We start from the raw sequence: 12,466 nt of genomic DNA on the forward strand, positions 1-12,466 counted from the left end.
TGTAGCTAAACTGCATTTTGGGATTAGAATTGACTGGGGACAGGGCAAAGACCTACGGGACTCACTCTTTCAGTCTCCTGTGAACAGCTTTAAGCGTGTGATTGATTAAAAAAAAAGTACCTGAAGCACAACTTCCTTTTAGCCTCCGGTTAAAGGGGAACACAGGTTTATGTGTGCAGATCGAGCGGAGGAAAGCACACCTATTGACTTATTTGTTACTGGCTGAAAATTTCTTGACATTTCTCTGCGTTATATTAATTATGATAGAAATGGGACAGTCAGAGCGGGCACTTGGTTTCCATGAAGGTAGGTGGGCATCTTCCCTGTGGGTGCCAACGCGAGCCAGGAGCCGCAGGGATGTGTCCTGACACACGCCTCTGAAGCGGGGCAGAGTCCCGCACCCTCAGAGCACTTATTTCTCTCCGCTCTCTGAAAAGGGAACCTGCGGCACTCGGCTCAGGTGGAGAAACCGCCTTCACAAGTCTCTCTAGTTGGGTGAGGTCAGGCATCTAGCTCCAAGTTTAGGCATCTCTGCTTGCTCTACCAGCCTTCTCGGTCTTGACAGTACCTCTGTTGGGAAGACTTTGCAGGTAGTTTTTTGCAAGGTTAGCCGGCTGTATTTAACACAATCCTCGCAGAGATTGCCATTGTAAATAACTCACCTGTGTGGAGCTGTAGTGTCTTTTAATGTCAGAGGGGAAATCAAATGGCACTTTAAAATGTGTAAATGTTGCCATCTGGTTAGAAACATTCCTCTGCTTGTAAAACAGGATCCCACAGAAGGACACCACATCAGAGTTCATAGGTTTGCAGGACATTAAATTCCCTCTAAGAGTGTCGTGAGACTGTAGCGGGACCTTGCCATGGATGTCACACGTGTGTGCCCTCTCTCAGTTACTGCAGCAGCCCCAGCAGGCAGGTGAGGATCTCTGGAGCTTATTGACTCCTCCGCATCTTTCCAGAGCATATTTGTTGTCCCGCAGGCCTTCATGGGACTGGCCTGGTGCTGGCAGCAGAAAGGGCTGGAACATCACTGGGCTTTGGCTCAGAGCTGTGTTTGATGATATTCTCATCAAAAAAACCTAAATTCCTCGCTGGATGTGCCTTTGTGATACAAGATTTGGTTTAGTTATGGTGCTTTCAGTGTTTCAAGAACTATTTTTGTAGGTAAGGGATAAAAGGATTCTTTTGGGACTGAGAGAGATGCTCATATGCTGCCAGTAGTTGTGTTAAGTTGCCACTCTGAATGTGAGAGTAGTACATCTGTGTCATATATTTAGGGAAACTAGATATAGACCCTCAGCTGCTACAACCATCGTAGCTCCTTCAATTTCTGCAGGCTGACTTACCCCAGCTGGGAATCAGGCCACAATAACTGCTGTATCTTGTTGCAAAAAAAAAAAAAAAAAAAAAATAATAATCCTTAGAGATATATTTTGAATGCATAAAGTGTAAATGCTCCCTTCATTTGAAGACATTAAATACCTTATTACAGTGGCAGTCCTGCAAACATATATGAGTTCAATCTTAAATAAACCAACTAATCCCACCAACCTTAATGGGGCAGTGACCCCAGCAGGATTGCTTGTGTGCTTACAGACAGATATAGGAAGATGTGCCACACTGAGGCCTCCGTGTGCCAAAACTCCACAGCGAGATACCTAGGGGAACGGAGCCAGGTCAATAGGATGCCCGCAAGCAAGATGTCTCCATTTTCTTTTGGGAGATACATTGTAAAATAATATAAATAAAAGGTAATGTAAGCCACAGTTTGGAGAAAAAAAAAAAATAAAAAAAAAAAACAGATTTTACATTTGGAAAGAAAATATTAAGCAAACTAATTCTTTTCATTTCAAATGGGAAGTTCTCTCTTCAGCTGCCAGAAGACAAACACATCAAAGCATATTACTTGCTGGGCTTTAGGGCTTGTCAACATTTTGAAGCTGCTATTAATATTTGAAACATTTTAACTAAACAAATACTAATGGCTTTTTGAAGCTGTATACATTGATTTTAATAAAATAGAAATAAACTTCTAAAGTTCTTCCTGTCGGTGCAGTTGAGCAGTTGTCATATCAGGCGAAACAAAGCTTGAAATTCATGAGGCCAGTCCTCAAAAAGCGTGCAACTGTTTATCAAAAGATTCCACGAGGCAATTAAAACAGTGCCCGGTTTCGGTCTATTACCAGCAACAGCCCCCAGTACGCTGTTTTCAAATATTTGCACTGAACTCTGCAAGCACTTCTATGTCTGCTGGAGGCTGCTGGCTGAACCAGTCCGGCTGAAATGAATGCCTGAGAAGAAGAGAGTGGTGAATTAAGCAACACAGTGTTCCGTATTTCTTACTCTTATTTACGTGAACTAACTTGTCAGTGATTTATCCATTTTATAAATTTCTCTTGGATGTGTAAAGGTCTTTGAGAAGCAGCCAGAACTCTTCTCTGAGGTTAGCACTCTAATCTCAGGAATTATATCTCCCACATATGCCAGTGCACCGGAACTGGGCATATAAATGTCATAACAGGAACAAAACACCACTCCGGTATTTTTTCCAATATTTTCCAGCTATACATCACCGCTCTGTGTGCCCAGACAGTCATGCACCTGTTTGCCACCCCCTGCCTTGGCTGTGGAACCACGGCCCTGCGCCCTGATGGCCATTAAATGTTCTATGCTTTTCACAAACTGGAAAGCTGATGACAGTGCTGACTTCTCACTGTGGCCAAATCCAGTGGCACCCTGTGTTGATTTAAATCTTCGTCGATGGGGAGAGCTCATCCTTTAGCTAGTAAAATTTCCTCAGAGCCTTTCAAACTATTCAGCCAGAGACTGCTCTTGCTTCCGTCACACAGCGTTCTCAACTACCTTGCAGCGAACCTTGACCTGTCCTTTATTCACACCCGATGCTGCCCAGGGCCACACTCTGTGCTTGCTCCCAGTAGGTCTCCTGCAGGCTCTCCCCACTGCATCGGCGACTGCCGCTTCATTACACCTTGGCCCAACTTTCTAGTGTCATGCGCGCATTTGGCTCCACGTCAGGCTTATACAACCCAATCATTTTAGGCTAATCACCCGATCCACACACAGCAAATATGGAGGATTTGGGGAGGTTTATCCACTAAAGGAGCTACCCAAAAGGGTTTGGCACAAATACTGGTTGCAGTACGTGGAGACGTTCAGCTTAAACTCAGTCAAAACTGCATGTGGTTGAGTCATCTGGGAGTGACAATTCCTGCCCTAATCATAAAATCTGCATCAAAACCTGAACTAAAAAAAAAAAAAAAAATAGCCTCATGTTTTTGCAGCAGCAAGTTCTTGATTCAAACTGCTCAGTGACTCGGGCATTATTCAGTCCGGCATTAAATTCAGCAGTGGGCTTGTGTAACTGCGTGCATGTGGCAATTCAGAAAAAAGGATGTGCTACAGCAGGCCATGCACTGTGATGGAGCAGTAGCAGGTACGTGTCAAAGACACCGTGGAAGCCGCTAGAGACCGGGTCACACAGATGTAGCAGAGCAGGAAAGGAAAGGCGTTGCTAGATGCTATTCAGAAGTCCCAAGGTTGGTGGAGAGATGAGGGGACCTTCAGAGCTTTCCAACCATGTTGGTTTTGCCTTCGCAATGCTTCTGCACATCTCCCTCTCTGCCTGCTGGTGGACTTATTTGAACTGACCTTAAACTTCACTAGAGCTACACAACAAGTGAATTTCAGAAAATCACAGAAAGTTGGAAGGGACCTTGAAGATCATCCAGTTCCAACCCACCTGCCATAGGTAGGGATACCTCCCGCTAGACTAGGTTGCCCAAAGCCACATCCAGCCTGGCCTTGAACACCTCCAGGGATGGAGCTTCCACAACTTCTCTGGGCAACCTGTTCCAGTGCCTTGACACCCTCAAAGTGAAAAATCTGGCTTGTTATCTGCACCTGAGTGCAGATAACGAGGTTGGACACCAGCTAATGTCAAGCAAGGCAGCTGTACTGACTCACATGGAGGTAGGTTGGTGCTTGCCTTGCAAACTCAACGATGCTGGCTATGCACCGGTTGGAAGTGCTCCCCAGCCAGTACCTGTGACCAGGGCAGGTCCCAGTACCAGTACCAGGGATCCTCCCTGTGTCAAAAACCAGGGCAGGAGCCGGAACAGGGGGGACCTCAATGTCTTCCCATGGGAATGGGATGTGAGCAGCCCTCCGCTGCTGGCTAGACTGAGACCACACATGTGTTTGCAGTGTCCAGGAAAACTTTGGGTGGTTAATGACCTGGAAAAGAAGCAGCTGATAATATGGCAGGGAAACCCTTCATGCTCCATCAGGAACCTCCTATGCTATTGTATAAATGCCTCCATCTTTTCTCCTGTGCTTTGCAATATGAACCCTAGCCATCAAAAAGTCCCTGGGATGGCTGCACTTCCTGCAGCTGAAAACACTATTGGGAGTCCACTGCCTGCTGTCCATCAGCAGTGGCCCCTTGAAGCACCCGCACCCAGGGCTGCTGCACCAGGGGTGATGGGCACCTTCACCGTTAGAAATAGCTCCATCGGTCACCCTGTGTGCCACTCGCTGAGGCTTCTTCATGCTGAAGGAGACACTGCATGATCACAGTCCATCTGTCTTCAGTTAAAAAAAAAACCAACAGCCAAATGCTTTTGCGCTCATTTAACAGGTTCATAATAGGGAAAGATTTGCAAATATCCCTAGTTCTGGACACCCAGACCAATGAGTGTTTTCCAGCTGTCCTGGTCTGTGAAATCCTGTAGTGTATCACACATTCAGAGGAATCTCTGGTGCTTTATGTCTTCATAATTTCCTGGGGTTTTCTGGGGGACTGGCCACCCCCAAATCCCAAAATCTGGCATTAGAAGCCACTGTTCAAAATGGTAACTGGGCCACTAGGACTGTGCTTTACTTATATGGAAAAAGAACAGTTAAAAGAAAGGTCCAACTTTTAAAGAAGTTTTTTTCTGTATAGCTGCATGAAGAATTATCTCAGTTTTGAGCAGAAGCTTCCACGTGGTTTTAAGTATGGCTATTTGCTCTGTGCAATAATGTCTCCCTTGATACATGAAGTGCAGCACTGCATAAATCCTTCCAAGAGGAGGTTTAGCACATCCTAGCCAGGGCGGGCAAAGACTGCCAGGTCCTTCAGCCAGCTCTGCTGTTGGAAGGACTTTAGCTAGGTCAGCCCTCAAAGTCCTGTTTCATCAGCTTGTCTTGCATAACGCCCACCTGCGATGCAGCCTCGTGAGAGGTATGACTAAACAAGAACCTTGTTAAAAGCAGATTAAAGGCTTCATTGTGGTCATTGGTGATGCTGCAGCACGTATAGTGCATCCATGGTATCATGGTTTAATCCCAGATGGCAACTAGGACCACACAGCCGCTCGCTCACTCCCCCAAGTTGTGATGGGGGATAGAATCAGAAGAGTAAAAGTGAGGGCAAACTCATGCGTGGAGATAAAGGCAGTTTAATGGGTAGAGCAAAAGCTGCACAATCAAGCAAAGCAAAGCAAGGAATTCATTCCCTGCTTCCCATGGTCATCTCCAGGAAAGCAGGGCTCCAACACGCATAACACTTACTTGGCAAGACAAATGCATTCACTCTGAACGTTCCCCCCTTCCTTCTTCTTCCCCCCGCCTTTATATACTGAGCATGACGTCATATGGTATGGAATACCCCTTTGGTCAGTTGGGGTCAGCCGTCCTGACTGTGTCTCCTCCCAACTTCTTGGGCACTGCCAGCCTGCTCTGCTGGCGAGGTGGGGTGAGGAGCAGAAAAGGCCTTGGCTGCCTAGCAACAACCAAACCTACCAACGCTAGTGCGCTACCAACACTATTTTGATCCTGAATCCAAAACATGGCACTATGTCAGCTGCTAATGAGAAAGTTAACTCTACCCCAACTGAAACAATGACACATGGAAATAGTCTCTTAGCGAACAGAAAATGCTTGAAAGAGCCTTTTGGGGGACTGGGAAAAGTGTCAAAGATCTGGCACCAGGCAAATTAAAGCTGCTCAGACCAAGTGGAGTGCCTCATTCTCTCTGCAGGGAGATGGCCAGGGACTTTAACTCCTGTTTATTATCTGGGCAGTTCCCCCAACCTGGGGCAAGGTGTGGGTTTCCAGAGGCAGAGTTGGAGCGAGTGGCATCTCACTCCACTGGGTACTGAAACCCAACACAGCACTGCTGTAGCTAAGATTGGAAGTTCCTGGCCCAAAATTCCCAGTGGTACATTGCTTGTGCTTGTTCACCACATTTTCCAAAAGCTGCAGGTTTTAAAGTCCCCAGTTTATTCCCAGATGGCCTGTTTTATGTGTATGAAGGTACCAAACCATCCCTGCAGCCAGGCTTGTGTGGATGGATGCCCTTCCCCACTTTCCTCCCCAAAACATGGAGACCACAAGGAGCCACATGGACCTCCAGAAACCCAAACCACAACAGAGATCCTGCTCACCATTTACACGCCTGGAAACAAAAGACGAGTGTGGCCTTCAAGGCCCTCTTGTTACCGAAAATAGCAAAGACGCCCCTGGTTTAAGTAGCATCTTGGCGGATATGTCCTTTGCATCCCTCACAAGTGCCCACTGAAGATGTTCAGCGACAGCTGACGCTGCTCTTATCCTGTTTTTTACATGGAATTGCTCTGCAACTTGGGAGCAAGTGGGATATTGAACTTTTCACCATAAAAACCTGAAAATGCAAAATTGCTGATGAAAATGTGGGGGTTGTATTTGCTAAAACCCCAGATTTCCAACAAACTCTTTCAATCAGCCGTGTGTACTGTTAGACCTGCATGACCCAATTTTATCCCTAGTGGGCCGGGTGTTTGCCATTTGTAAGGTCCCTGTCATTTTGCAGACACATTTAACTTTGTAGCTGGTTTGTTTCACTAAACCCCCAAGAACTCAATAAAGCTATTACAGCTGAAGGAGATTCAATTTTCACCTCCCCGTAAAATGATGGAAGTAGAAAGTTTGAGTTGGTGTCATCTGGAAACCAAGGGCAAGCTCCTGCTCGCCTGGGACTGAAGTCAAGGGGTGTTTCCTACCATGAGATTTTGGGGACACACTAAGTACTGAGAGGTTTCAGTAGACACCTCTATCCCACAGAAAAGGGGTGACAGGGATGGTGTGGGTGCTGTGGTGGTGTCCCAGCCCCTGGCAAATCTGTGCCTTCCCCATTGCTCAGGGCACCTCCAGCCCCTGCGCATCCCCCTCCAGGGGCAGTAGCGCAAGTGGAAGAAATGCATTTCCATACGTATTTCCAAACAAGCATCCATGGACCCTCCTCTGCCCCACAGCTCCCTGCTCCCCGCTCAGTCTAATATGGCCATTAGCGGGGATCTCGCTCCAGCCAATTTTACTTGTCTGCATAGAAATACCTCAGTTTCCTCTCATGTACTGCAGCCGGGGTTCATTCTTTGTCAGATGTCCATTATAAAATTAAAATACCACATTTTTGTAAGCGGGAGGGTGGCTGACAAGGCACAGCTTTGGGACACAAGTCTCCCTAAGGCTGTGTGCACCAGGAGGTGCTTTACCATATAAGTAATTTTACAAGCATAGGTGCACCACCATTATTTTCCATCCCCTGGTACCACGGGGTGGAGAGAAATGCTGCTTAAAATCAAAACTAAAATTCAGCCTGTCCTCTTCCCCCTTCCACCGCTTCTCTCTGAGTGTGGGGTTTCTTCTGCCTGGCAGCCCTGTGCCAGGGATAACTATTCAGCTCATCGTCCTCGTCCATCCTCAAGGAGGGGTTTACAGTCGGCATGTCCAGCGCAGCCCAGAGGCCACTGACTCCAGGCGGGCAAGGCCAGGGCAGCTCTGCTCTGCTCTGCTCTGCTCTGCTCTCGGGAGCCATCGGAGCCCACTGGCTGGGTTTTGAAGAGGAGAAAAATTTTATTTTTCAAAGCAAGCAGAAGGAAGCATGCAGACTTCTCTAGGTTTAAATAATAGACTCTTGAACACTTGTCAGAGGTAATTTAGTGTTGTCTGAAGAGAGAAGCAATTTGCGTTTTCTGTTGTTTGTTGGGAGCAGGAAAAAAAACAAGGAGAAATATAAGAGGCTGTATTACCACATTGTGGACTTTTTTTTTTTTTTAATCAACTGCTTGAAGTCTGAAAAAGCCCATGCATCCCTCTATTCCCGAAGCTGGCTTTTGTTTTCAGCCACCTGTTACCTACAAACAGAAAGTGCTTTCTGCACAGGGGGAGGAAAACAAAAGTTAATTAAAGCAAAAACTATATCATTTATTTGAAAGCAATGTGAAGATTTTAAACCTGTAACAAGGTGCCTTGAGATGAAAGCTCAGCTTCAAGGATCTCCAAGTTGGAAAACCACATTTTGCTCCTTACAAAACTAACAAAGAAAGTGTGAACTAAAATCTGGAATATTTTCAATTATATTTGCTTCAGATTTATGTGAGGCTTATCCTTAAGGAACCCGTTTTAGACAGGTTTATGAAGACATTTTAAAAGGTCAGGATATTTTTAAAACACCGTTAATCGGGAAAAACTCCCCTGCCATATTGAAAATTGTTTTTCATGCTGAAGAAGGCACGCACACTGCTGCCTAACCCTATACCTCATTCTTTTTCCTCCCCCCACCCAGTTTCCAAGGGGCTGGGTTGCTGGGAAAGCCACCCCAAAGGCGTGGAGGGTCCCTGGGGTCCCCACAGGGCGCAGGAGTGCACCGGGGGCCGGGTGGTGCCTGGGCACGGGGAGTGCTCGCGTGTGTCAGGCTGTGACAAACCTCCAAAACAAACCAAGGAAAACTTGTCCGCTCCCTCCCTCCTCTGATTAACAGTTTCCCATGCAGGGCCGGTCTTTTCTAGAGCTTTTCCCAGGCAGGGCAGGGAAAGCAGCCGGGCTTTAGAGCCAAAAAAGAAACAACACGCAAGCCAGCAGAGAAAGAATAATGGGGGTGGGGTGGGGGGGTGTATTAACTTTGTTTCTAGTGTCATAAAATAAAAAGATGCGTCTATGTGTGTGCCTAGTGTGCAATTTAAATAAAATTGATCAGAAGTTAAGCTATTCCATATGCCAGAGGTGAGCACCCTGGGAGCTCCAGGATGGGAGCAGATGGGTGAAACCACAGACTCAAGGACCAAGCAGTCTCCGTTACAGGTCACAGTGACAAAACCACAGTCTAAGGCCAGGTTAATTAACTAATAAAAAATTAACCACCCGGTCTAACGCAGAGCTGCAAGCCACAGCAGGAAAAGCAGCCCGGCTGATGAAGTGGTTTTGCACGAGCAGGGTGAGGAAACACAGCACCCACTTGCCCGTGTCACGGTGTGGGGCACAGCCGGAGGAGGGGGAGTCCGTCAGCACAGGGCTGTCGTGTCCCACAGGGTCCGTCCTGCCAGTCTGCAGACATTGCTGCACGGGTGATGGGAGCGGCAGCTTGCCCTGCCTGCCATGGTGCCGCTTAGTTTAAATAAAGTGTTTTCTGTCGTTTCATCTCTTTGAGAACACATGTGGCTCCATAAAAGTTGTCATTCAGCATCCCTCTCTCCGGTCCTTGGCAACCAAAATGAAGACATGTTTATAGACTGGCTGGGGAGCAAACCATCGCCCTGGCCTAAATTACCTCAGTGGCATATATTCAGACAAAGGGCATAATCTGAATAAACCACACAGTTCACATTTAGGTGCATCTCTATATAAGCCAGGGAAGGCTGGTCAGGAAGGCAGTATCTTTCCCCTGGACCAGCACAGCCGTAAAGAGTAAATGAGCGCTCCTTCAGTGACAGAGCAGCGGGATGCAGTGGGACATGGCAGGTTGCAGTGGGATGCAGCAGCACGCACCGGGACCTGGCAGGGCATGAGATGTGCCACAGATGCTGCCGTGGGATCGCCGGGCTGCTGGTGGAGATGGGAGATCACCTGTGCCGAGGCAGCTGCCAGCTTCCCCGTGCAAAGTCCTGCTGTGCGGGTAAATGCCTGGCGTATGCGCAGAGGCACTGGGCATGCCCATGTTTGAGAGTCTGCTCAAGGCACAGCCATCAGGCTTATTCCCTCATGGAAAAACTCAGGGGATCTGCTGGCAGGCCTCCGAGATGAACGCGATAATGTCTGAGGCTTATTTCTCCTCTCACTCAAAAGGGCAGAGCAACTTGACATCTCATTTTGGCACTAAGAGTGGCTATATCTTGTATTTGCAGGCCTGAGCAAATTGCCTCAAGGGCCATGTAAGAATTGCAGACTGAATTGATCATCTATCAGACTACCAGGATGGAGACTTGCTGCTTGTTTCAGCCATTGGCCCAAGAGGAAAATTGACTGACAGCTCCTATTCAAACCATGAAATGAAACCCAGTGGGCACAGAGCAGCTCTCCCAGCTCTCGTGCCGTCTCCCACCCCACCTCCAAAAAGCCCCAACCACCCCTGCAGCCAGAAGTTCCCCTCCAGGAATCACCCGCCACCACCCCCTTCTTGTTTCTTCCACACGTGCTTGCTCCAAGAGGTGACAAAGTCGGTATCAAAGCAGATTGTGGACCCGACGCTGACCATCACCTTAGGATTTGGCACAAATTTAAAAAAAAAAAAAACAACAAAAAAAAAACAACAGAAAGATTGGACTACACATGCAGATTGAGAGTACTCTAAAATTGAAGTTTTTATGCTCAGCATCTGTGGACACAGGCAGCTCCAATCACTCACCCCCAACCTCTTTTTACAGGCCTGTTTTCACCCTGTTTCTCCAACCACTCATCTCTTTCCATCAACCTGAGAAGGGACATTGCTTCAACGATGTGGCTGAGGCTAACGGTTGCTGGGAAAAGCTCAACCCTTTGTTTTCCTGTTATTCCACAGGCTGCTTTCACTCAGGGCACTCCACAAGTTTCTCCCACAACTCATAAAAAGTTGTATGGTTTTTGCTGTTAAACTACCAGCACTTTGCTTCTCCTCAAGTGCATTGATTAATTCGGGAATGCAGCCTGTTTGTCCAGGAACAGGCCAAGTTTCTTTTTACTTATTCACCTACGCAGTAAAAGACCATCAAGTTTTCAAAGCATTTATTTCCCTAAAAAATATCAAAAAGCAATTAAGGCAAAACCAAGTACTTTCTCTTTCCCACAATTTGATTGCTGTCAGCTGTATTGGTTGAAGAAGGTGCTAGCTAATTTCTGTGCTTTATTTCCTTAATTATCATTATTATTATATTCTAGCTGAGGTAATTCTTGAGTTACTGGCCATAAAACACCTGGGAAGTAGATCGAGATCCCAAAACATGGCTGTGCGTGACTGCAATGCAGCCTACCACCAGTATTGCTTTTACGTATGACTGCCCCTTTCTTTTTCCCTTTTTTGTTTTGTTTCGGGCTTGTTCTCAGACTCAATTATTGAAGAAAAACCTCTGCCTGAGGAGTGGGTCCTTCATGATGCTCTCAAAAAATTAGGACTCAGTTTTATTCTGTCCTGTCACAGTAGGAAGCTGTAGTCCAAGCCTCGCTCCACAGGGAAATTCCCATCCCTCTGGCCAGCAATCTGCATCTCCAGGGAAATATTTACTAAAATTTGGGATCTTTTTTGCATTCCCTCATCAGAGCTGCCATTAGTCTTATGCCTCTCACATTCTCCTGGGCACCATCACTATTTGGGGATGCAGACCAGCATCGCCTGATGCTGAGATTAAAGAGAAATTTTGCTATCAGTAATTTTAACAAGAAGGGTTTTTCAGAGTACGGTCACTAGTGGCAGGTGGATCATCTGAGTGACAACCAATAAAGGATTTAGGAGGCTTGAGCTGAAGCACTGCCATTTCTGATGTCTGGGTTTGTCCTATTTCCTTCAGCCACCGCCAGAGGAGGGTCCTTTGTGCCAAGAAAAATCCTTTAATTAGCCCACGCGCTTACTGGAAGCTCTGAAAACAGTGCCTCGGGTATTTCGATCACAAATACGTCATGCAGCCAGGGAAATCTGTAGGAAACATTGCTTTTTTTTTTTTTTTTTTTTTACAGTATGGTAGTAACACAATACAGTGGGGAATTCCCCTTGCCGGGAGGGTGGGATGCCGGGATGGGCTGAGAAGTGTTCCCATCCGGTGAGGAGCCAGATGTGGTTCCAGGGCTGTGGGAGGGATGTGAAGCCCCTTGTCTTTGCCCCCTGAAAAGCCACCGTGGGCTGTAAAAGCAGAGGAACTGCACAGACATTGAGAAACCTCATCAAAAAAATCTCATTCCTGGGGAAAGGGCAGGGTCTGCGCCCAGCCCGAGCAGCTGCGGGATGAAGGGGGTTGGGACTCCCATGTCCAGACTGAGAAATTTCTTTCCTCCCCTTCTCCTGAATCTGAAGTGCCTCAAAAAAAAAAAAAAAACATCTACACCACCTGAGTATCATATTGTAATGCTTTTTTCCCACATGAGTAGCAGCCTGAGATGTGGCAGGGCTTTGGGGAACCTGGAAGGGCAGGGGATGCACCAGGTTGTCCCAGGGCAAAAGCACAGACTACATTAGGATACC

Source organism: Vanellus vanellus (assembly GCF_965231255.1).
Source record: "Vanellus vanellus genome assembly, chromosome: 1".
In the NCBI taxonomy this organism is placed as follows: domain Eukaryota; kingdom Metazoa; phylum Chordata; class Aves; order Charadriiformes; family Charadriidae; genus Vanellus; species Vanellus vanellus.